Source organism: Scylla paramamosain, chromosome 3 (assembly GCF_035594125.1).
Source record: "Scylla paramamosain isolate STU-SP2022 chromosome 3, ASM3559412v1, whole genome shotgun sequence".
NCBI lineage: Eukaryota > Metazoa > Arthropoda > Malacostraca > Decapoda > Portunidae > Scylla > Scylla paramamosain.
Genome location: NC_087153.1, coordinates 1,109,085 through 1,134,416, shown reverse-complemented (window position 1 = coordinate 1,134,416; position 25,332 = coordinate 1,109,085). Strand labels below are relative to the sequence as shown.

Sequence of the window (25,332 nt, the reverse complement as noted above, 5' to 3'; positions counted from 1 at the left end):
TTTTTCTCATCGCCACAATGTTGCATCTCTTGCTGTTTTCTACCGCTATTTTCATGCTAAATGCTCCTCTGATGTTGCTAATTGCATGCCTCCCTTCCTCCTGCTCCCTCGCTGCACAAGACTTTCTTCTTTCTCTCATCCATATTCTGTCCACCTCGCTAATGCAAGAGTTAACCAGTACTTTTAGTCATTCATCCCTTTCTCTGGTAAACTCTGGAACTCCCTGCCTGCTTCTGTATTTCCTCCTTCCTATGACTTGAACTCTTTCAAGAGGGAGGTTTCAAGACACTTACCCTTCAATTTTCGATGATTATTTTGACATCTCTTTGTGACTGGCACCTCAGTGGGATTTTTTTTTTTTCTTTTTTTTTTTCCCTTAGCCAGAGACTCTCTTACACACACAACAAAAAATATCTTTCTTAAGGCAAGCACTTCGATAACTTAATCATTTATGCACGACGGAGATAATTAAGTGAAAATAATGCCTTAATTGACACATAATTACCATGCAGCTGAACACACACACACACACACACACACACACACACACACACACCCTAGCCGCTGACTGTGTTCCCTCAGACGGAAAGTTATCACAAAGCTATCTCAAAATGTGACCTTATATTAATTATGACTTGGGATTGGCCTCGTGATTAGCATAGAGATCAATCAGTCCACCTGGGCTCTAAGGACCTCGTCAGTAGCGGGGAGGAGGGGAGGAGAGGATTACGGTCATTGGGAATCTCGTGCGTGAGGCTCCACGTGTGTCTGTGTGTGTGTGTGTGTGTGTGTGTGTGTGTGTGTGTGTGTGTGTGTGTGTGTGTGTGTGTGTGTGTGTGTGTGTGTGTGTGTGTGTGTGTGTGTGTGTGTGTGTGTGGGGTGGGGGTGAATGTGTTATGTATGTTGTGGAAGCCTCTTTGACACATAAGAACACACGTGTCTCCGCATACACACACACACACACACACACACACACACACACACACACACACACACACAGAATCCTTACCAGACGTCCCTCATCTCAGGACCCAATTACCTGAGGATTACTCGAGAGGGACACAGGCGAGCCTTGCGTGCCTTGCCTCCGCCGCTCCTACATCACCACCATAACACCATTATACCGCCACCACCGCCACCGCCACCGCCACCACTGCTGCTCTGCTTCACCACCATTACAACCTCATCACCACCACTACCAGTACCACTGGGTCATTCCTCCACCACAAAATCATAAAAGCATTATACCGCCACCACCACTACTGCTGCTCTATTCCATCATTATAAGCACACCACCATCGCCACTACCAGTAACACATCGTCATTTCTCCACCACAGCACCAGAACACCATTATAACGCTGCCACCGCCAACGCCGCCACTGCTACACATTTCACCACCATCACCATCAACACCACGGCACTATTCCACCATCAAAACACCATAACTGATACTTTATTATCATAACATCATATCCCATGCAATATATTCTCCATCACACTTTTCATACCACCACCACCACAATCGCAGTTCTTCACTAATATGACAACACCACCACCATCATCACCACCACCATCACCACCACCACCACAATTACCACCATCATAACACCACCACCACTACTACTACTACCACCATCACAACTTTCAGCAGTACCACAATCGCCACCACCACCACCACCACCACCACCACCATTGCCCACACCAGCGCCAGCAGTATCCCAACGGAATTGGCCAGATAATGGGGCAATGGAATGGGAATGGGCGAAAGGAGGGAGAGGAAGGGAGAGGAAGAGAGGGAGAGAGAGAAAGAGAGAAGAGAGAGAGAGGGTGCAGGGAAATGAGAGTAGATCAGGAGGGAGGAAGGGAGAAGAGGAGGAGGATGGGGGGAATGAGAATGAAGGTAAGGAATGAAAAGGGGGTATGGAAGCTAAGACAGAAAAAGGGGATGAAGGGAAAGAGAGGGAACGGGTAATAAGAGAGGAAGGAGAAAAAATATGAGGTACTCTTGGGTACAGAATGTTGGAAGGAAGGAAGGAAGGAAGGAAAGAAGGAACGAAGGAAAGAAAGGAAGGAAGGAAGGAAAATAGGACGGTAAAGTATATCTGAGGTAGGCAAATGGATGCAGAAGGAGTAGGAGGAAGAGGAGGAAGAGGAGAAGAGGGAAACAGAGAAAGGAAAAGAAGAGGTAGAAAGAAAGAAAAGAAAAATACACGCGGTCGAGGAGAAAAATGACAGCAAACAAAAGAAAAAGAGAAACGGAATACAAAAAAAAAGGGGAAGAAAAGAATAGAAGTTTAGGGAGAGAAGAAGAAAAGAAAAGAAAAGGGAAGAAGAGGAAAAGAGCCAAAAACCTTCCAGGGGCGTAACTCTTGCCAGGCAACAAAAGAAGGAGAGGAAGAGAAGGAAAAAAAAAGGAGAAGATATGAAATTTATCTGAGGACACCGAGATTATTTTTTCCACCATCAATCAAGGAGGAGGAGGAGGAGGAGGAGGAAGAGGAGGAGGAGGAGGAGGAGGAAACACAGAAAGATAAAGGACCATAGTTATTATCCCTATAAAAAATGAAATATCGGAGAGAGAGAGAGAGAGAGAGAGAGAGAGAGAGAGAGAGAGAGAGAGAGAGAGAGAGAGAGAGAGAGAGAGAGAGAGAGAGAATGGACAGACACACAGAGAGAGAGAGAGAGAGAGATGGACAGACACACAGACATACGTACAGATACACACACACACACACACACACAAAGTAAAAAAATACATATACATACATAATCTTAATCCCCTCAAGACAAAAAAATCTACAAGAAAGTATGATATACCAAGAAATATCATAACAGAAGCCTTATCCCTGTGTGTGTGTGTGTGTGTGTGTGTGTGTGTGTGTGTATGTGTGTGTGTGTGTGTGTTCAGGTTACATAAGGGCGTGGCGGACCAATGTATACCCTCTCGTAACAAAGCCCATGAAATATATACGTGGGGAAGGATTACGAGGTACGAGAAATTGTATGGCTGGTGGATGAAGCCTCAGGTTATACGATAGGTTTTACAAGTCTTTTTAAAGGCAATTTATGTTAATATTTTCACAAAGGGGACTCTGCAGGTATGATGGTGATTACCTGGTGCGCTCTACAAGAAGGCTCTACAACCTACAGCTCATACACACCATTTTTTCCATGAGTGTGTATCTCTATGTCTGTCTGCTTCATTTCGTCTATCTAATAGTCCGTATCTAATGGTCTGTATAATAGTCTTTATGATAGTTCAGTTAGTATAGCTGTAGTTAGTGAAATGGAAGTAGTAGTAGTAGTAGTAGTAGTAGTAGTAGTAGTAGTGAAATGGAAGTAGTAGTAGAAGTAGTAGTAGTATCACCACCACCACCACCAGAAGCAGCAGCACCACTACCACCATCACCAGCACCAGCACTAGCAGCGGTAGTAGTAGTAGTAATTGTAGTAGTAGTAGTAGTAGTAGTAGTAGTAGGAGGAGGAGGAGGAGGAGGAGGAGGAGGAGGAGGAGGAGGAGTAATAAAGAGGAAAGAACAGACAACAACAGTCCTACTGGGCCTAACGAGGTCGTCTGTGCGACTACACTGCCACTACAGATTCTATGAGCAAGAGGCAAAAGGACAGCAAGGGTCAGGGAAGGAGCACCGTGCAGCATCGAGAAACAGTCTTGGAATGTGACAGGAAAGGTGGAAAGAGAAACATGTTGCTCTATCAATACTATTTAAAAGAAAGAAAAAAAACAGGAAAAATATATATGCAGGAGCGAAGTACGCCGTAAGAGAGGTTGATGCGAGGTTACTGTCCAACCTATACTTACAAGTTTCTAGTGTTGCTATTTTCTGCATATGCCGGGAGAGAGTTCCAAATATAAACGATTCTATTAGCTTCGACTAATCTAAATCATTTAAATCGTTTACCTGTGATCTTATAACCATCATTTCGAGTGGTGTTAGATCGGTCAACAATTACATAGTTGTTAATGTTAACGTTATCGAAGCAGCGAAACATTCTGAATAGCTGCATTCAATCCCCTCGCACCCTACGCTTCTCAAAACTACACAAGTTGAACTCCCTCAAACGCTCCTCATATGGTCTGTTACGCAGTCGTGATATCATCTTGGTAACTTTTCTTTGTATTCTCTCCAGCTTGTCTATACCTTTCCTTTAATAAGGTGACCAGAACTGAACGCAGTGCTCAAGGTGAGGTCGGACAAGTGCATTGAACAAATTGAGAATTACTCTTTCCGACTTGAATTCAAAGGTTTTACCAATAAAGCCAACCAATTTATTCGCAGTCTGAAAGACTTCTGAACAATGTTTACTTGATCTAAGGCTTTCTCTTCGTTAACCTTGAGAACCTTGCAGCCGTTCGTTCATTGAGTAATTTACACGGTCATTGTTACTCCCTATATGCAACACTTTACATTTATCAACATTGAAACTCATCTGCCACTTGTCTGACCAAGTGACTAAGCGGCCGAGGTCGAATTGTAATTTCTTTTTGTCATCTGTTGTGATTACCTCATTGATATCATCAACGTAGATAAGGAAAAGAACAAGGCCGAGTACGGATCCCTGTGGTACACCGCTTAAAACATCTCGCCAGCTCAGCTTGAAGATTTACCATTAATAACGACGCGTTGCTTTCTCTCTGAGAGCCAGTCTTCGAGCCATTTAAGAATTTTGCCGTCTACACCTTGCAACTTAAGTTTACTTAATAGCCGCTTATGAGGAGCTTCGTCGAACGCTTTTTGAAAGTCCGGATAAATTACGTCTACTGCTTTTGTCTCGTTACACATGCCAAAAACGTCATGCCAAAAAACGTCATTAAAAAAGTCGAGCAGGTGTGTCTATTTCGAAAACCGTGCTGAGCGTCCTTGATTAAATTATTTACTTCTAAAAAATTCACTAATTTATCGCGTATTACTGTCTCCATTAATTTAGACACTACAGATGTGAGGCTGATGGGTTGTAGTTAGTTTGGACCCTTATGTCACATTTTTTAAGTAAGGGGGTAACGTTAGCTAACGTCCAGTCCCTGGGAACCTTACCGGAATTTAGTGATTTGGTGTAAAGCAACGAAAGAGGTCTGCAAATTTGAAATTTAGTTTCTTTCAAGATGCGTGGTGCAATGCAATTTGATCAAGTTTTATTTCATTTTGTTATTTACTTTATAATTATAATTATTTTGTCTTCTAGAAAGTCGCAGTCAGTTAAAGGAGTTGCGTTACAAAGCACAAACGCCGGTTCAGAAGATTCGTGAGTGAAACATCACTTTTGCATCTACAAAATGATCATGCCCCGAGTGAGGATCGAACTCACGACCTTGAGATTATGAGACTCACGCGCTGCCTACTGCGCCATCGAGGCGGTGGTGGAGGAGAAGAAGGAATAGAAATGAATACGAAGGAATCTATTCTATTCTAAGGAATCTAATCTATTCTAAGGAATCCATCTATTTTTTTTTTTCTTGATGAATAATACAAAAAAGTATGACAAGTTTCATAAGTTTTTCATTGTCATTTTACACGCTGTGGCAGGTGACCTCCCTGGAGGCACAGGCGGTGAGGACTTTCGTTCAGTCACACGTGTCTGGGATGCGGCCGTTAGATTTCCTTTCCGGGTCAGGGAAACAACAAAAATATCATCGGCTACAATCGGATCGGCGCCAGATATGTGTGGATGCATCAAGCTGATTCAAAAGTAACGATATTTTTCGCCGACACTGAAGGCCGGAATGGTGACGGAACTGACGCGGCGTGGACACGTGGAACTAAGCCTTAATGCGAAACCCTGGGGAGTCCCTCTAGTAAAGCACCTTTATCCACATTTCTCACCGTTAACTTACAGTACACTTTGCTCCTCGTAACCAAGCCATAACTCCAATCCATACACACTTTATCATTAAACAGGCTTTCATCGTATTCGATTTCCTAATAAATAAACTACACGTATGTTGCCAAACGCTTTAGGGATATACAAATCAAATGGAATTCTCGTCATTGTTTATATACCCCATACACACCTCTTATCGGAGAGAAATGACATTCGCCTCGTAATCTGATGCTGTGATTCACGAGAAGTTTGTTTCTCTCCGTCTTCCTAAATACATCTTTCCCCAGTGGCTGAATGAATAATGAATAAATCCTATAAATGGAAGAAGAGAAAATGAGAATAAGAAAAGGAAAAGGACAAATCGAGGAGAATGGAAAAAAGAGAAAAGAAATATAGTAGGGAGAAATAGAAAATGGATTTGTCAACAACTTTTCGACATTTGCCAGCAGGACAAACTTTCCTATTCGATAAAGTAATTAGGAACTCTTCGGAGTAGCTGAAGGTCACACTTTCTCAGGATTACTGTAGACCACGTTTCTTAGGTCACTTGGGGTCAAACTCTCAAGAGCAATACGGGTTGTGCCATATAAGGCTAAAAAAGGTGATATACATGTAGGCTATGAGAAGTTGCAGTCTCGCACGGTCACCAGCAGACACAGTTGTTAAGGGTCACTCATATTCTTACTGAGGCCATCACATCCACGACATTTAGCTTTTTGATCAATACGGTAAACTCTGGAACTCCCTGCCCGCTTCTGTATTTTGATCTTCCTATGACTTGAACTCCTTCAAGAGGGTGGTTTCAAGATACTTATCCATCAATTTTTGACTACCGCTTCGGACCCTATTCGGGGACCAGCATCTCAGTGGGTTTTTTTTTTTCTTTTTTTTTTTTTTTTTGTTGCCCTTGGCTGGTGTCCCTCCTACATAAAAAAAAAAAAAAAAAAAAAAGAAAAAAAAGAAAACGGATTGTAGTTTTAAAGTCACTGCAGTTCACAGCCTTTATGACACTGCAGTTCACAGCCTTTAAGTCACTACAGCGCACAGCCGAGGGAATCACTGCAGGTCACATTATTCAGATTACAGCAGATCAGAATATATTTATAGATTATTTCAGGTCACTGCATTTAGATCATTCTGAATCACAGGTCAGGATTTCTGGATGTCGCAGCAATCTTTATGTGGAATTAGTTCAAACATGAATATTATGGTCACTGTAAGTTGCTGCGTCACACAGACTATTGGTTACGTCTGCCTGACACACCCACACACACCAACACCCCCACCTCCCCTCACACATTATGATCAAAGGCCGGCAAGTGCTTATCAGGGTCTCGGTCCGTAAAAAGGTTAGTAAAGGCCACTGCTTACCATTGCCAAAGCAACAAAGCCTACTCCCATCACCGACAACCAGGACAAGTATAACAACACAAACAGCAGCAGCCACAATAACAATAGTAAACTCAATAACAAGAACAACAACAACAACATTTTATAACACAAGCAGAAGCAGAATGCCTGACTTCTGATCTCTGTTCTAGTGAAAGTGAGTCTAGAGCCTCCCTCTCGTCACGTGGGGTCTATAGGGAAGACTGGCGCCACCGCAGCTCCTTCCCTGGGCGTGTTTGCCGTCGTAATAGTAAACGGTCATGTGGCGAGGCGCGCTATCTGCACCACCTCACGCCCCGGAGTGCCGAGGGAATCACTACACTGCGAGGAGGGTCCGGCCACTCACTCCCGCTGCCAGAGGGAGGAGGTGCAGGCGCAGGCACGATGCATTTAGGTTAGTGGCCCTAATGGTGGTGGGCCACTCCACCACTCCGCCACTCCTTCACTCCGCACCTCCAGAATACACACACACACTTCACGCCACCAGCCTTCCTCACCCTCTGTCCTGGAAGAGAGAAGCATACACCCTCCTCCAGCTTCTCGCCGGAGGCAGCAGCGCTCTCTCCTAACCTTGGCCAGCGTCGTATCTTGTCACTGTTGTGCTTCCATAAATTCATTTCCATTTTTTTATTCTTAATCTGTACCTCGACCTCCTATTCAACTAACCTATTCTAAACCATCCGTCCAACCCTGTTGTCTCGAGAGAAGCACACGAGACGCTTGTTGTCCAAATATCGTCATCACCATCATCATCACCACCAACAACAACAACAACCTTCTCTGTTCATCTCCATCGTCCCAGCAGGCACGATGAGTCAGTTCACGAGCCAGTAAACAGAAAATCTTCTTAATGAGTACTTATAGGAACCTTTTAGGTGGATTGGTGTACAGGGGAAGCCACTTCAGGAGACTTGGTTAAAAAACACACTTTCTTTATTATCAAATGTTAGGTTGTGTAACTTTCAACTGTCATGGTGGCGGAGGTGGTGGTGGTGGTGGTGGTGGTGGTGGGGATGCGGGTGTGGGCGGTGATGGTGATGGTGTGGATGGTGGTGGTGAGTGTGTTGGTGGTGGGGGTGAGGATGATGATGATGATGATGATGATGATGATGATACTACTACTACTACTACTATTACTACTACTACCAAGATTTTAAATCATTAAAATAATAATAATAATAATGATAATAATAATAATAATAATAATAATAACAATAATAATAATAGGTAATAATCATTATAATCATTATTATTATTATTATTATCATTATTATTATTATTATAATCAATATCATTATTATCATTTATTACGATTATCACTGATATAATGGCGGCGGCAGTTACCCATACAACAAGTCATAAAAGATACCTGGGAAAGGTAATTATGATCTTTGGTTCTATAATTAATTTCTTTACCTTGACTACATTACTTCTTTTTTTTTTTCATAAAAAATTTATCACAATCATCCCGGGAAAGATTTAGCATTCACATTTTGTTACAGCTATTTTTTTTTTCTTTTGTGCACTAAAATTACGATGAAATGAATTAGTGCTACAGAAAATGAGGGTAAATAAATTAACAAATTCCAGGAACGTACGTAGAAATGTGGCAGGGGTGGCGGCGGCGGCGGCGGCGGGGTGGCGGCGGTGGTGATGGTGAAAATGCATGGTACAATAAATCCTCTGGCTGCCACAACCACCACCATTAATCAGCATCACAACTACAACACAGCTATAACTCCCACCACTGACCACCCCACCACACCACACCACACCAAACCACCACTCCCCCACAACACAACCACACACCACACCATCTCACTCCCACAACACAACCACACCACACCATCGCACAACCACAAGAAACCCGCACACTACCACCACACCACACCACCATCACATCACACCACCACACACCACAACACCGTGAGAGATGGATGAGGGGATGGTGAGCCAGAAATGATCCTTGAAATAGAGAGAGTAGCTTTGTGATGAGTATGGGTGGGAATGTATGTGTAAGCTTATGCAGTCCATTTCATCTGTTCATTTTTTTTTAAGAGGTAATTGATTGTTTTTATTAGGTTTCTCTAGATTAGGTAAGGTTAGGTAAAGTTAGGTTAGGTTAGGTGAGGTAAGGTTAGGTTACGTTAATTAAGGTTAGGTTAAGTTAGGTGAGGTTAGGTTAAGTTAGGACACATTAGGTAAGGTTAAATAAAGGTACAGTTACGTAAGGTTAGATTAGATTAGTTCATTTAAGTTTAACTTAGGTTAGGTTAGGTTCTGATACGTTTGCTAAGGCTAGATAAAGTTAGATTATGTTGGGTAAGGTTAGGTAAGATTAAGTTCTGCTAGTAGGTTAGGTTTGGATAAATTGGATTTTGTTATGCAAGGATAAGTGAATTTAGGTTAAGTTAGGTAAGGTTAGGTTAGGTTTTTAGGTTACGTTAGGTTAGACTAATGTAGTTAGGTAATGTAAGGTTAAATTAGATCCGTGCCCCCACTTTTTTTAACCCGAATCTTTATAAATTATGAAAAATGGAAATAAAATACCCAGCAGAAGAGCACCGTAAGCTGTCCCTCCCGCCAACAAATTACGCTGGTCAGGGATCGATTGTGGCCACAGCATCAGTCATCAGCTACTCACCACTATATTCGAGATTCAGGAGTGGATCGAAGAACTCTCTCTCTCTCTCTCTCTCTCTCTCTCTCTCTCTCTCTCTCTCTCTCTCTCTCTCTCTCTCTCTCTCTCTCTCTCTCTCTCTCTCTCTCTCTCTCTCACACACACACACACACACACACAGACAAAGTAGTTTAATAAGAAAGTTTCACTCTGACATCTGAAGCACGTGAGAAATTTGCTGTGCTGTGACACCTCGTCCTTCATGCAGTGTGTATAATTAAGAAACGAGAGCGGAAGCCATTCTCTCTCTCTCTCTCTCTCTCTCTCTCTCTCTCTCTCTCTCTCTCTCTCTCTCTCTCTCTCTCTCTCTCTCTCTCTCGCCATAAATTATAAGGAATTCGCCCTTATTTATCGACCAAGGAATTATACACCTCAGCATAGCATTTAATAACACCTAAGAATAACAGCGCTGGCTACACTTGCGGTAACGAGGACTGAAGTCTGCATTATCGTACCCTGGCAAGCCACCCGTTAACACTGCGTCCGAAGCTATGAATGCACTACGTCTTAGGAAAACTTATCACTGGCAATCACTTGAAACTCACAACTGAAAATATTTACCGGTATTCACCATTACTGTCTGCATATACTTTAATAAGTGGTGAGTATTCCTAAAGCGTACAGCATGAAGGGTTTCAGACGGATAAGTTGCCAAATACGATAATGCAGCCTTCAGTATCCGTGCCCACGACTATGGCCCGTACTCAGAAACGCTTTGCTCACTCATCACGACTATTTTCAAAGGCCACAGAGATGATTGGCCGGGTTCATCAAGAGCGTTTTTCCTGTTAATAATATAGAAATCTTGTTAATTTGTCACTACAACCATAAAAACACCCTATTCTGTCCATCTCTCTAATGCAAGAGTTAACCAGTATTTTCAATCATTCATCCCTTTCTCTGGTAAACTCTGGAACTCCTTGGCTGTTTTTGTATTTCCATCTTCCTATGACATGAATTCCTTCAAGAGGTTTTTGACTACCGCTTCGGACCCTATTCGGGGACCGGCATCTCAGCGAGCTTTTTTTTTTTTTTTATTGGATTTTTTGTTGCCCTTGGCCGGTGTCCCTCCTACATAAAATAAAAAGAACTCGTCCCCTGAGAGAGAGAGAGAGAGAGAGAGAGAGAGAGAGAGAGAGAGAGAGAGAGAGAGAGAGAGAGTCTTACATATGTGCTGAAATTCATGACAACAAACTAATTAAGAGAACCGAGAGGGGGAAAAATTGTTAATCTGAAACAACGTTTCATGAAGATTTTTTTTTTTCTGGGGGTTCTAATATATTTTCCCCTCACAAACTCGTGGCTTCTTTTCATTTTGCTCTTATTACATTTTCAACGCCATCACCAGATTCTGCATAATTTTCCCGCGCACTCGCACACGCTCGCACACACAGAGAGAGAGAGAGAGAGAGAGAGAGAGAGAGAGAGAGAGAGAGAGAGAGAGAGAGAGAGAGAGAGAGAGAGAGAGAATTTAATTAAAATGCGCGTCCCAGATTAAACTGAGGAAGAAAAGCAAAGGGAGGAATTACAAAGAATATGTAAGGATATCATTTCTCTGTCGTTGTTGTTGTTGTTGTTGTTGTTGTTGTTGTTGTTGTTGTTGTCTGGGGGATGCGAGGAGAAAGCACATGTGAGGCTGGAAAGCTTGACAGATTTTAGTTAATTTAATTTCTCATGTACATTTTTTTTTTCCGTTCGATCGTTTTCTCTCTCTCTATCTGTCTCTCCCTCCCTCCCTCTCTCTCTCTCTCTCTCTCTCTCTCTCTCTCTCTCTCTCTCTCTCTCTCTCTCTCTCTCTCTGGTTTTCTTACTGTGAGCGTGAGAAGCTTTTTTTTCTTTTTGTGTGTATGGTTAGATAAAGGGATAGGATGTCAAGAGAAAAATACATACACACACACACACACACACCAGTACTATCCCTTCGACCATCACCATCACCAAAAGCAACACCACCACCACCACCACCACCACGAATGTAACAACAAAACTCCGCATGACAGTGACACTCCCTCCCTCTGCGCACCACCACCACCACCACCACCACCACCACTAACAGACACCATCACACATTTTCCGATTACCAAATTGCAACACCAAACAATGAACCAACTCTCCACGTATTTTGCCTCTGCGGTGCGTTTGGGGGTCATTACAAGGACCATACCCTCCCTCCCCACCCTTCCCTCCCTTGGCACCTCCATCTCCCCCACCCCTTTCCTGTTCATATGGGGCAATGTTACTGTGTATGGCTGTGGGAGGATTGGTCAGGGAGGGGTGAAGAACAGAGGGAGGGAAGAGGTGACTGGGAGAAAGGCAGAGAGGGGGAGATAAAAGTGAACAGGGATAGAAAATGAGAGAGAGAGAGAGAGAGAGAGAGAGAGAGAGAGAGAGAGAGAGAGAGAGAGAGTGAGTACATAGGCTTCTGATAACATTGAGTCCATAGGGAAGCAGTTGATGTGACGGGAAACTGAGAGGGAGGGGAGATAGGAGGGGAAGGATGGAGGGATGGAGAGAGAGAGAGAGAGAGAGAGAGAGAGAGAGAGAGAGAGAGAGAGAGAGAGAGAGAGAGAGAAACTATTATGCATAAACGAGTAGCGAAACAAACATGTAATACATAAAAAGAAGCAATAGTATATAACAATAACAACAAGAACATCCTGTGTAGCATGGAAAAAAATAATGATAATGATAAATCTGTAACAATTATACTGATAATGGTAATGATAATAATAACGATGATGATGATGACGATAACAATAATTATGATATTTACAAAAGCTGATTTTCCTAATAATTCAGCATTTGTAGTGTTCATCAAACATGAGTGTAACACATAAAATAATAAACAAACCTAATTCCTGGGTCCACATGAAAGAAAGGGTCGGCGTCCACTGCCGGGCAGCTCAAGTGGGCTCATCTTGACAAGTTCCCTAACTTTACGCCATTCACACATTTATCCAATACAATTAGAACACTCTGTATTTCTCCCCTACTCACCAATTATTACTGTTTTATGTAAATAGCAATTAAGGATCAATTACATGGATATTGTTTACTTTAGTTCCATACACTGAATGTTGATATAAAAATCATCAAATTCATCATCATTTTTTAAAATGACGCATTGTCGGAGTGCCAGCTCTATGCAATGTGTTGAGAGAGAGCCTTCCTTTGTCAGAAATTACGTCACAATGTACTTTTCACAAAAACAAACAGTATATATACAGCATAACAGACTTCCTCCCCAACGCGGCGGCGATCGCCGAGCTTGGGCTCGTTATCGAGATTAATCTCGTCTTCTGCGGTAAGGTCGCGCTGCCAGCACACGATTGTTGTAAACAAGAAGACTATTCATTCAGAGACGGTCCACAGTTCGATGACTTGAATGGGAAAGTCCATTTTCTTATTCAATGATCTTGTCTGGTGTGCGAAATATGGCACGATAAAGAAGTAAGCAACACGTGCTGCTGAACTGATGCTTGTGTTTAATAACCGCTTTATGCATGTATAAAGCCTGAAAAGTAATAACAAAAATAAACTCGTTAATTCTGGATATTAATAAATTCAAACAAAACACGATTTTTAGTACGCCACAAAATTTTCTTTTGATATAATACCATCAGAGGGTTCTTTTTATTTTCTTACACCAAGAATAACAAGATAATAAATGATAATGATGGAACTACTTTGCTTTGAAATAAGCTAACTAGCCTCTCCCCCCCCCTCTCTCTCTCTCTCTCTCTCTCTCTCTCTCTCTCTCTCTCTCTCTCTATTGACACACGCAGACACATGAGAACAAACAAACGAGCAAGCAAGCAAACAAACAAACAAACAAATAAACACAAAGTTGAACGGAATAACGTAGACACTTCATTCAAATATCATTAGCCCTACCGCTCTCCTGCCTTCCCTCCCCTCTCCCCTTCATGCCCCTCATCCCAAACACTCCTCTCCCAACCACACCACTAAATCAACCACGATCCCCCTCCTTTTCCTCTCTCTTCACTCACTATACTGAACATTCCTTTCCCCGGCATTCGAACGGCAGCCATGAAAAACCTCACGATTGCGGGGAATAAGGGAAATTTCGAAGCAAACAGAGATGGAAGGCGAGAAGGTGAAGGGAAGGAGGGGAAGGAAGAACGTAGAGGAGGACAACAGTAATATTTAAAGTACTGTAATAGTATAGAAATAATAATGATGATAATGATAATAATAATAATAATAATAATAATAATAATAATAATAATAATAATAATAAACACACATTATATTGTCAGTACCTGACCCAGTAATTCTGCCATCTAAAGACACGTAAATATGGCACAGTACCTACACTATTAACACTGCCACTGAGGCCTTTCCTCGTCTAATGGTGCACGTACATATTCCGGTCCTTTCAAAACGTGCGGCAAACTAACTTTTCTACTCCTACAGCAAGATGTCGGGTTATCGAAACAACCTGGCACTGTCCCAATTATTTCAGGTGATTTTCGTACTCACCGTCTTCTGTGCGTGAGATGCATGAGTCACTCTTCCGCCAACCAAGGCCACCAGTGTAGTATTTTCTTCTTGATTCTCTCTTGCCGTGTAGTATTTCTGAAATTGTGGGTGGTTTCGTGAGGCACAAACGGTGGCTATACAATCAATAACTCACAATCAGCGATTCACAATCAACAAAGCACATCAATGTCGGACTGCACGCCGCCCTGCAGAACTTTGATAGCGAGGAAGGAGCTGTTGAAAGGCCGCGCCCTCACCCCCTTAGCACACTCCCGCGTCCTGCCGCCCTCACCCACGATACACACTCCCGCGTCCCGTCGACCTCACTCACGATACACACTCCTGAGTCCCGCCGCCCATACTCACGATACACACTCCCACGTCCCGACGCCCATGATAAACACTCCCGAGTCCCGCCGCCCACACTCACACGTCCCGCCGCCCATGGTACACACTCCCGAGTCCCGCCGCCCTCACCCACGATACACACTCCCACGTCCCGCCGCCCACACTCACGATACACACTCTCGCGTCCCGCCGCCCACACTCACGAGGCACACTCCCCAGTTCCGCCACCCACACTCAAGAGCTCCAGCCTGCCGCTCCGCCTCGCAACCTGGGCTGGGTGGAGCGACCATTAAGTTGACCACTAGTGACTAGTAACAGAATAACACTGCTATTACTTGAAAGATATGCTTGTAGATAAAGAATTGATAGGGATGTTATATTTATGTGAAAATAATAATAATAATATTATTTCAAGTACTACTCCTCATTTGATGGAACTACTTAGCCTTGAAATAAGCTAACTAGCCTCTCTCCCTCTCTCCCTCTCTCTCTCTCTCTCTCTCTCTCTCTCTCTCTCTCTCTCTCTCTCTCTGTTGACACACGCAGACACAAAAATACGCAACGGAGACGTCACTCATCTCCCCTCATGCTCGGAAAAGAGGAGCATGGAGAAAAAGAGGAAAAATAATACCGATGTCTTATAATTAAGTGGTCATTGCGATAGGAATAAAGTTTGTTTCAAAACAAGTTGGGAATAAATGTAAACCGATCAGAGACAGCATCAGCCAGAGGTAGGCAGTGTTACCAAGTTCGTGTGTCCTCAGGTAACAAAACTATTGTGACAGATTTGCTGAAAAAAAAAGTATTACTGTTAAAGAGAGCAAAGACAACCAGTCTGGCCTCGTCATCACTCCCTCCTCTTCCCCCTCCTCCTCCTCCTCCTCCTCCACCTCTTCCTCCTCCTCCCCAACACCCATTGTCTCGTTCACGTGGGCACAAATGATGTCATAAACGAAGTCAGAGGAATCGATGGATAAATACCGCCACACCATCCCACACTCTAGACATAAAACAAATGACGATAACATGGTAACTTCTGGAATCTCCAAAGAGTCGCGTCAGAGGGAACTATAATACAGCCTTCAGTGATAATAACTTGGTAATAAAAACTTTATGCTAGAAGAAACACGTTGAGTTTCCTAATATCTATTACGACCAAGCCGACATCTATCAACAGGGTACACTGAAACCAAACTTGAGTTGACTGTCTTGGAGGACATTTCTATATGATTTAAGGAATAAAATAAAGGTGTAAATGCGTACAGAACCTCAACAGCTCCACTACTGTGTGGTTGTTGTGTGATTGTGTAGTCTATTTACTCGAAGCACAGTAGGTATGAATGAAGCGTGTGACCGAGTGTGAGTGATCGAGTCCCGAGCACGTCTTTCCTTAGTGGTCCCATTGCACTGCAGTGAGACACTGCCTGTCCGCCGTCCTGCCTAGCACGTAACCCTGGTTGGTTCACCTGTCTGCCTGACGCCTGCACTGAAATACACCCAGTGCACCATGGACTGTGTATCTATGCGCCACTGCAGGTCACCACCACAGCACATAAAGGAGAAGTCAGTCAAAGAGATGCCGACTCCAATCTTGTTAATACCTCTTCGATGCATAGTTGTGCGAGCCCTGGGGACTGGGGGGGAGGGAGAAGGGGGAAAGGGAGGGAGTAGCAGTCACCCCAGATTCGGGCAGAGAAAAGTTTTTCGGGTAGAATGGCCAGTGCAGCAAGGATATTCAATTAGTGACTCGTGAGCCAAATTCGACCCTTGAGTGGTTTTTCATATACGAAATTTTACTTTCAATATCCCTTAAAAATGTCCGTTTTCCTCTTTTTACTGAATTTCTTACTTTTTATTATTTATCAATTCATTAGCGGCCAGTGTTGCCGGCCTGGGGTGGGTGTTCGTGTCGCCTTCGTGACAGTGGACAGGCTCATGAAGTGCGCGTGTTCAATACAGGGAACTTCATTATGGACACGAAAATAACATTATTTTTCTAATCATGCTTTGATTTATTATGAAATGTTATTTAAAAATTATTGCAGTTTTTAATGTTTTATTTATAGCATTGTCAATTTCCTTTAGTAACAGCTATTATCTCTTTCACTGCTCTTTGCCTCATCTTTCCTTAACCACTGAAACACTCTTGAGTCATTTCATCTTGTTCTACAGCCACCTCTAAACGCTATACTGGCTAGAAATTCCAAAAACCTATTCTTCTAGTCCCCCCTTTCTTTTTTGCTTGTAGACCCCTATAAAGGTTTCATACATTGTCCTTAGTGCCGTGAACGATTTTATACCGCAGAGAAAAGGTTATCATATGTAATTAATACATCAGAAATGTAACCCACAATAATCACTGAGTTCAAAGTAATGTGTTAGCCTTTATGTGATAACTGTGACACAAAAATTGCTATCACGTGAAGTAACCACAATACAGGAAGAGAATGCATGCTGCCAGATACACAGTAGATTGGCCAACTTACCGGACCACAAAATGATGGATTAAATCTAGTGTCAACAGATATAAAGTACTTCACAGTTATACAATAATCACCACACTACATAATCTAGTGAATGGCAAACCATTTTCTACAGTGAGTAAAGAAAAGGATGTAACCTCCTAATATGAAGCAATCTTAGGCTCCGTTAGCACTTCGATTTACTTTATCGGACTTACCTTCGAAACAAATCAGAAAGAGTCAAATTAAAGCTATAACATCTTTCTCTTCTTCAGTACTGCTGTGTACAAGTTTGGCCTCATATCAGAAAAAAACAAAAAGCCTGAAAAGTACAACACAGAATAAATAAATAAGATCATATTTCGCCTGAGAAGTATCCTCAGTAAAGAAAGATTTAATGAACTAAATATATTCCCTCTTTTAAAGAAGGGAAGCAAGATTATTTAATAGCAGGGCTTCAAATATTCAGGGGTTTGATAACATTAATGTAGATAATTAGTATTTTTTTTTTCATAGACCATAATTACTTCACGCAAGCGTGAGCTGGAGGGAGTGGTGGGTGGGGAGGAGCCTTCTGCTTTATTAATTTATCTCTTTCACGAGTAGTTAGTTAGAAGTAGTTCCCAAATAACCTTGCAAGGATCTTAAGGTCTGCTGCCATTTGACTATTCTTTGTAGCCCTTTGTAATCCTCCTCCTCCTCCTCCTCCACTTCCAGTATCTCCTCTTTCTTCTTTCTCATCATCCACCTCCCCCTCCTCCTCCCACCTCCACCTGACTAAGACAAATTCATGCGTCAATCATGTTAAAGAAGCAGCGAAAAGCATACGTGCATTACCCGGGCACAGAATTACATTTTGTCTTCTGTCAACACCCTGGGGACCTGTCACCGTCAGTCCCTCCTCCTTACTCCCTCCCTCTTTTCCCCGCCGTCTCTTCCTTGCCGCCACCCTCCAGTCCCTTCTCAGCGTGTCCTCCTGCCCTGACCCATCAGCGAAGATGGGTAGACAGACAGACAGGCAGAGAAGACAGGCAGACAGACTGACTGACTGACTGCCTGAGTGACTAAACGACTAACTGACTGACAGATAGATAAACAGACAGAGTGACTGACTGATTGATAGATATAGACAGATAGACGGAAAGACAGCCAGACAGACAGACAGATAGATAGATAGATACATAGAAGATAGGAAGATAGGTAAGTAGGTAGGTCGGTAGTTAAGTAGGTAGGCAGACACTGACCAAAAGAACCACTTATCAATTAGCCATAAAGTATTGTGATCCTTCAAAAATACCTATCATAAAGTATGATTACAATATACCCGTGCTTTCCATTAGTGTTTTCTACGTCATCAGCATCACTCCCCCACCTTCCCCGTCACCCTCCCGTCGCCCTCCACACCTTCGTCTCCTTCCCGCCAAGGCTCAGTGGACTTTTCATCCGCCAGGGCACAAAGTCGAGCACCAGAACTAATTAATGTGCATACACGCCGGAAATTTCTACCTCATCCTACCTACCTATCCCACTCCTCCTCCTCCTCCTTCTCCTCCTTCCACCGTACCTCCTCCGTCCTGACGTGCCAATGTGGTCATGAATAATGTGGCGACTGACTCCTCCCCACAGCAGCTGCCATCACCAGCACCACTACTGCCATCTCCTCTTCTTTCACTACTCCTAATATTCTTTTTCCTGTTTATCTTCTTCCTCTCTCTCTCTCCATCTCAACTTCTTCCTCTGTTTCATCTGTTTTCTTCGTTCTTCTTATCCCAGTGGTAATCCCGAAATCCAAACGTTCCATTGTTCGAGGAATTCGGAATCTGAATCTTCTTTTTTTTTCTAGAAAATTTTGCTCTGAGATCCGAACACATTTTCAAAAACCGAACATCAACGTAGCGTATTTCCCTGCGTCTTTGATCCCAGGAAATAAAACATAAAAATGAGACAGAGTAATGCAAGAATAATAAACAGGATCAAAACAAACTATCTTAAAACATAGATAAACAACATCACACAGTATTTGCAAGACAACCGCAGGGCAAAGAATTCCTTTGTATTTTTGGAACCGTTACAGAGAGTGAATCAAGATAGCGGCGGGCAGTGAGTGAGTGATCACGGTAGCCTTGTTATCAATAAGCTTTACTGGCAAATCTTTTCAACATACCACAGGTTACCTTCTTTTGTCACTTAATAATGCTTCCTGAAAGTCGGGATGCTTTAGGCAATACTGATACACAGCATGTAAAATACCACTGTCTGTTGCCTCGACTATCATACTCTGGCCATACAGGAGTAAGTTTTTGTGAGTGTGTGCATATATATACATTCTCTGTGATATTTTTGCTCATTTACTACTTGAACTAAGAATAACTTAAGCACGTTATTGAGAGACGACATTACAAGCGTTCAGATTACTGTCCGGATTGGTGGGTTTTCTTGGGGTTCAGAAATGGATTAATTAACTTCCCATCATTTCTTATAGGAAAAATAGTTTCGGAATTCGAATTTTTCACAATCCAAACAGCCTCCTAGAGAGCATTAAACTCGGATTCCGAGACACCACTGTATTCCACTTCTGGTTTCTCCTTTAATTCCTCTTTTTTTTTTTCTTCCTCCTCCTCCTCCTCCTCCTCCTCCTCCTCCTCCTCCTCGGACTTACCTTCAGAAAGAAATAAAAAAAGGGCTAAGCTAAAACTATAACTCTCCGATTCGATCCCATCTTGAAAACTGCGCGATGTTTCGGCCCCTGTGTTGCATTTAAAAGCTAGAGAGATTATGATGTAGAGTAGCTAAAAGAATACCCCAGCTAAGAAAATTTTTCATTCTTTCAAAATGAAGGACGCGAGATGACGCAATAGAAGTGCTTAAAGTATTCAAAGAATTCTTTAAAGATAATATCGATGATTGATCAAATACAGCAAGACACAACAGGCCCTAGATAAGTGACAGGTGAAGGACTTAAACGTCAAAATTAACTAAATATTTCCTCAGTAGGGTTATCAACGTTTAAAATCCTTTACTTTCATATGTCGCCGTTATAACTTTTTTTTTTTTCATATGACGGGCATTGGCCTAGGACAATGAAAAGTTATAAAAAAAAAAAAAAGGCCCACTGAAGGTGCCAATCTGTGGAGAGTAGAGTCAAAAGAAAGATTATCCAAAATTTTGGAAGTCTATTAAAACATCCCTCTTAACAGTTTCATTCATAGGAAGGAGGAAATACAGAAGAGAACTGAGAATACTCGTTAATTCTTACATTATGGAGGTGAACAGAATAAGGGTGAGAGAAAGTAAAAAAAAAAAACCTTGTGCAGCGAGACCTCAGAAAAGGGGAAGCCATGCAGTTAGCAAGATCAAAAAGGCATTTAGCGTTAAAGAAACGACAGATAACACACACACACACACACACACACACACACACACACACACACACACACACACACACACACAGTAGTTGGTAGGTCCTCATACATGTATTTTGCCCCCTCCCCCCTTAGCCATGGTGTGAGCGGCTCCAGTGTTGTGTTTCCTGTATGGTCTGCTGTGCTTGGGTATAAATCATCATGCTCCACCGTCCTGGCTTCTGACTTTTCCTGAGTCTCACTGTGCTCTCTTTCATCAACTCTGTAAAGAAATTTCGCTGCCTGAGTACACAAACAGGGTAACATTACCACTGACGCGCTCACAGTTGTTCTGGTTAATGTCTGGTTTTAAAATGTTCGGTGAAATAACTTTATATTTCTACTGAAACCCTTACTTAATTATAAGAAACCGGATTACCTAAATGTATGTAAATAACTTGGTGTCTTACAATCAAATAATAGTTGTTTTGTAGGAATTAAGTAAAATTGCTACACGTTTAAACAAAAGCTGCAAACAAGTAGACTAATCAGCAGGTGGAAGCATCAGTCGTCGGCTGTATTACCATGTTCATATGCCATCAGGCGGCAAAATCACTTTGGAAATTGATGAAACAGAGTTTAGTGGAATTAAACTATTACTCATGGTGTGTGTGTGTGTGTGTGTGTGTGTGTGTGTGTGTGTGTGTGTGTGTGTGTGTGTGTGTGCTTTTGTGTGTGTGCGCCAAGGGAGGTTTCAAGACACTTATCCTTCAATTTTTTACTACCGCTTTGGAGCCTTTAAAGGAACTGGCATCTCAGTGGTTTTTCTTTTTTTGAGGCAGTGGCGGATTTTTGTTGCCCTTGGCCAGTGTCCCTCCTACATTAAAAAAAATAAATAAATAAAAATAAAATAAAATAGAATAAAAAAAAAAAATATATATATATATATATATATATATATATATATATATATATATATATATATATATATATATATATATATATATATATATATATATATATATATATATATATATATATATATATATATATATATATATATATATATATATATATATATATATATATATATATATATATATATTTTAGTGGTGAAAATCTAAGAACGTCAAGTTCAGCGGACTTGGTGATGGGAGATTATTATTTCACATTTCCAGGCAGCTGCAGAGGGCAGCACAATGCAGTACGTGCGTTACTGGCTGAGTATAAACAAGAATGTGGGAGACGTTGGATATCGACCTACTTATGGTGAGATGTAACAGTTCACTAGACCACCAAGGACACGCAGGAGAAGGAGCGTTGAGGAGACAGTCTGGGCTCAGCAGGACACGCACACAGCATACACCGGCTTGCGGTGAGTGTAGAGTGGGGGAGTTACAGCCACGCTCTGCAACACGCCATGAATGGAGATGACCCTGATCGCACCACTAAGTCTGGCTAATGATTCCAGGGCAAGGAAGACCAAGACGCACAGTTTCTCCTGACCAGCGCTGGTGGGTCTGGGAAGGCGACGCTCAGGCTGAATGGCACAACTATCCACCACACCAGGGCACCTTATTGTGAGAGTATTACACACATCCGAACTGAGATGACTGTATATTTACCAAGACTAACACTGCTCTGGTTTTGTTGAACATTTCTTTTTAAAAACACTGTGTTATTCATTTCCACTCATACCGCTGTTTTAGACAGGATGGAATCAAAAGCTTTTCGTCTTATCAGCTCCTCTCCTCTAATTGACTGTCTTCAGCCTCTTTCTCACTGCCGCAATGTTGCATTTCTTGATATCTTCTACCGCTGTTTTCACGTTAACAGCTCTTCTGATCTTGCTAACTGCATGCCTCTTCTCCTTCAGCGTCCTCGCTGCAGAAGACTTTCTTCTTTCTCTCATCCATATTCTGTTCACCTCTCTAATGCAAGAGTTAACCAGTACTCTCAATCATTAATCCCTTTCTCTGGTAAACTCTGGAATTCCCTGCCTGCTTCTGTCTTTCCTCTTTCCTATGACTTGAACTCTTTCAACAAGAAGGTTTCAAGACACTTATCCTGAAATTTTCGATGATTCTCTTGACATCTCTTTTGGGACTGGCACCTCAGTGGAAATTTTTTTTTTTTTTTTTTTGTTTCTCTTGGCCAGTGATCCTCTTACATAAAACAAAACAAAAAAAAAACTGTTGATGACTCGAGATGTCACGATCCGTCCTTGAACTTTCTTTATATGAATTTCTGCAACATTCGAAACCTTACATGGATCTAATTTCCACATTATAGAACATCACCTCACTTCCGGTTTTCACCTTCTACTCCCCACATATCTGAAGCTGCTCACAGCAATCCTTTCTCTGTTCTCTCCTACATTCTTCTCCCTATCCTCATTTTCGTACCAAAGTTAGCAGTTATATTTACGTACGCAGTCATTTAATGTTACTCTCTTACTATATTTGCCTGTATCGTGCATCTCTCACCTAATTTCTGCAGCAATGTAAAATTTTTTGACTCTGACTTCAGAAGTGGAGTACATTCTGACCCATTTTTCCTTTAATGAGATTTCCATAGTTACAGATTTCAGTGTTCACCACCAGCTTTGGTTGTCATCATCTTTCATTGACTAACTCTTCAACTTTGCTAAATCTATTTGACCTAGAGTAACAGCTGCAACACCCTAACCTTCGAGACGCAATGAACATTCTTGACTTTTTCAAAACTTCTAACCCTCAGTTTATTCTTCCAAGCTGTTCTCTCTGTCGGGGTTCTCCCGTCAGTCTTATTTCTGTTTTGTGTTCCATCGCTCCAGTGTCATCTCTAAACCCACCCAAATGGAGGTGTTTCTGGCACTACGCTGCTACTAAGTAAGATGATCTGAGGAGGTACTGTTCTGATTTTTCCTGGAATGGCTATTGCTTCCATATCAGAGAGGAAAGAGACGCTTGGAGAGGGAGAGGAAAGCCAAAGCTGGTGGTGAACACTTAAGTCTCCAAGAATGGAGATATCCACAAAAGGGAAGAAAGTCATATATAAACACATTCCATAAAAATAAATACAAGCCCACTCACCCACCCACGCTCTCTCTCTCTCTCTCTCTCTCTCTCTCTCTCTCTCTCTCTCTCTCTCTCTCTCTCTCTCTCTCTCTCTCTCTCTCTCTCTCTTTCACACACACACACACACACACACACACACACACACACACACATATATACACATCACCCTCACACACTCAAAGCAAAATGAAACTGGAAATAGAATACTAGCTAAATATCGAAAACAACAAAAAAGTGAGAGAAAATAAAAGCATATATCTTTCCCCGTAGGTCGCACAGTTCCTGCATGGCCTGCCTAACACCACCACCACCACGTCAATAACTGAGAGACACACAAGGGCTGGACCTTTGGACATGCACCTTGGATACACACCGCCCGCAGCCCGACACACAAAATACTGCACAGAGAGGAAAAGTAATTGCATGAAAGAAGAATAGATAAAATAAAAAATGAAAAAGGTTTGTATGTAAATGGAAGAATATATATAAATGTGATATTTCCATTATTCATTTGTATATTTCCCCTTACATAGGTAACTTTTTTTTTTTATCTGTCTATTTTCTCGACCTGATAGTTTGCTTACCTAATTGGAGGTTTAGGTGCCGCAACATCGCTGTCCTATCGCGCTCTAGAGAGAGAGATAGAGAGAGAGAGAGAGAGAGAGAGATTGGATGGATAGTTAGCTGATAAACACTCTAACTCACTTCCTTTCATTTCGAAATCATCTGCTCTCCTCCGCCAGCCTCCATCTTTCTTTCCTTCTCCTCCTCCTCCTCCTCCTCCTCCTCCTCTTGATGCACTGCCCTGTCTCTCTACCCTCTAGTTGGAAGTAGTTGCCAAACAACCTTGCAAAGACCTGAAGACACGTTGTTTGGTTTTCCTTTGTATTCATTTATATTCCTTCTCCTCCTCCTCATCATCATCATCATCATCATCATCATCATCCCCTTTCTTTTCCTCCAACTCCTCCTCCAATCTTTCGCCAGAATCAAGGGGGAAAAAGAAAAGAAAAAGGAGGGAGAGAGAAAGGAAACAAATACATTATGTTAGGTTACCTCAGCGGAGGAAGTAAGGAAGAGAAGAGAAAGAAGGAAGAAGAACCGAGAGAGAGAGAGAGAGAGAGAGAGAGAGAGAGAGAGAGAGAGAGAGAGAGAGAGAGAGAGAGAGAGAGAGAGACTAGGTTAGGTTAGAAGGTAAGGAAGAGAAGGGGAAGAAGGGAGGTGAAGGAGGGAAGTGCTGGCAGGTTAATTACACAGTCCTAATGTTTTGTCTTAATGGATCTCGTGCCGCCATTACGGTAAACTTTAATTAAACTTAGTCCTGCCTCCTCGCTGAGTGTGACAGCAACCCCACCTCCCTCCCAAGGCCTGTCACTGATTACTGCTGGTGCTGCTGCTGCTACTCCTTCCCTGCTACATACGTTACTCCTACTACTATTGTTATTACTACTTCTATCTCTACTGCTACTACTACTACTACTACTACTACTACCAGTAAAACGCTTGGAAGGCGAATGACGAGCGAAGCTGTCAGTAATGCAACAGTGGAAGCACCCTGCTCATCGTCCACTTGCCTAATATTCAAGCTTTGCGAGAGCCCAATGGTTGCGCTATATACCATTGGATAGGAAATTTCATTTTGCGTTCAGTGGTATGTGTCCGCTTTTGCTGAGACAAAAAAAAAAAAAAAAAAAAGTGAAAATTACAGAAA

The 25,332-nt window shown here is 42.2% G+C and overlaps 2 long non-coding RNA genes and 1 other non-coding gene across 3 annotated transcripts; 1 reads left to right on the top strand and 2 right to left on the bottom strand.

Moving 5' to 3' along the window:
• Nucleotides 1–5,301: 5,301 nt before the first annotated feature.
• Nucleotides 5,302–5,374, bottom strand: Trnam-cau (transfer RNA methionine (anticodon CAU)). The gene has a single exon. It is a non-coding gene; the product is annotated as a tRNA-Met (tRNA).
• A 6,733-nt stretch (nt 5,375–12,107) lies between these two features.
• On the bottom strand, nt 12,108–15,069 carry LOC135116240 (uncharacterized). Its single transcript, XR_010276217.1, has 3 exons — nt 14,963–15,069; nt 14,412–14,507; nt 12,108–13,422 (listed from the first exon to the last, which is right to left on the bottom strand). It is a non-coding gene; the product is annotated as an uncharacterized LOC135116240 (long non-coding RNA).
• A 1,085-nt stretch (nt 15,070–16,154) lies between these two features.
• LOC135116236 (uncharacterized) lies at nt 16,155–24,093 on the top strand. The gene is made up of 4 exons (XR_010276216.1): nt 16,155–16,215; nt 21,741–21,937; nt 22,034–22,142; nt 23,892–24,093. It is a non-coding gene; the product is annotated as an uncharacterized LOC135116236 (long non-coding RNA).
• The last annotated feature ends 1,239 nt before the right edge of the window (nt 24,094–25,332 follow it).